Here is a 1,021-nt window from a genome sequence, read left to right on the forward strand (position 1 = left end):
CAGAAGTTTCAGTTCATGGTTGGCTGGTTTCAATGTTGTGGTCTGTTGGAGAAGCAGACGTCATGGCAGATAGGCATGGTTCGACAAAGCTACTTGCTTTATGGTACCAGGTGAGCAGAGAGCAGGTGAAGAGCACCCGAGAGGTGTACTCTCCAAAGGCACATGCCAAATGTCCCACCTCCGAACAGCTTGTTCAGCTATCCTCTGATAAGTCCTGTGTCCCTAATATCTGATCACCTCTCCAGGAATCTCTTAATCCACTGAAGTTGACAATTAATAAAAGCTGGCACAATTAATTAATAATTAATTTAGCCATAATTAAGAGCCATTTCAAGCAATGGAAACCTAAGTTACTGCCAATTTTTCTATGCTATGACTAATTCTCCAATTAACATTTTTCCATATCTTCTTTAAACACATAAGCAGTTAATCCTCTCTCTCAGCCACTTGGTACAGCTTCCAAAGTTGTATCAGTCTGTGCCGACACTAAGAGTTCTTCCCTATATCTTTGTGGATATCTGGTAATACTACATTTCCACTTTTCTTTATGGGCTTTTTTATAATCTAATGAGTGAAAAATTCATCTCCTTTCAATTATCATTTCTCCAAATCACTAATGGGAGTAAACATATTTGCTTTTTTGTATCAGCTTTTGATATTTCTATGAAATGTGTGATTATATTGCTTTATACTTTTTTCTATTGGTTTTATTTTAAAACTTGTTTTTGTCCTTTAAAAATTATTTATATATCTTAAACAGGAGTGCTTTGACATGTTAAAGTATTTTATATAAATGTCTTGCTTTTTTAATGCAAAGATTCCCTTTCTCAAGGTCACAGAATTTGTATTTTTGTGATTCTGGCAATCAAACCCGGGGTCTCATACATAATAACCAAGTGCTGAGTAGCAACTGCACTACCTTCATAGCCAAAACTTGTTCTTAAATGTATTGCTTTTAGGGACACTTATTTTTTATAAGATTTATTTTTCAATTAATATGATTGTGTGTGTGTGTGTGTAT

The sequence above is a fragment of the Fukomys damarensis genome, unplaced genomic scaffold (assembly GCF_012274545.1).
Source record: "Fukomys damarensis isolate Sample0158 unplaced genomic scaffold, DMR_v1.0_HiC HiC_scaffold_39, whole genome shotgun sequence".
Lineage (NCBI taxonomy): Eukaryota > Metazoa > Chordata > Mammalia > Rodentia > Bathyergidae > Fukomys > Fukomys damarensis.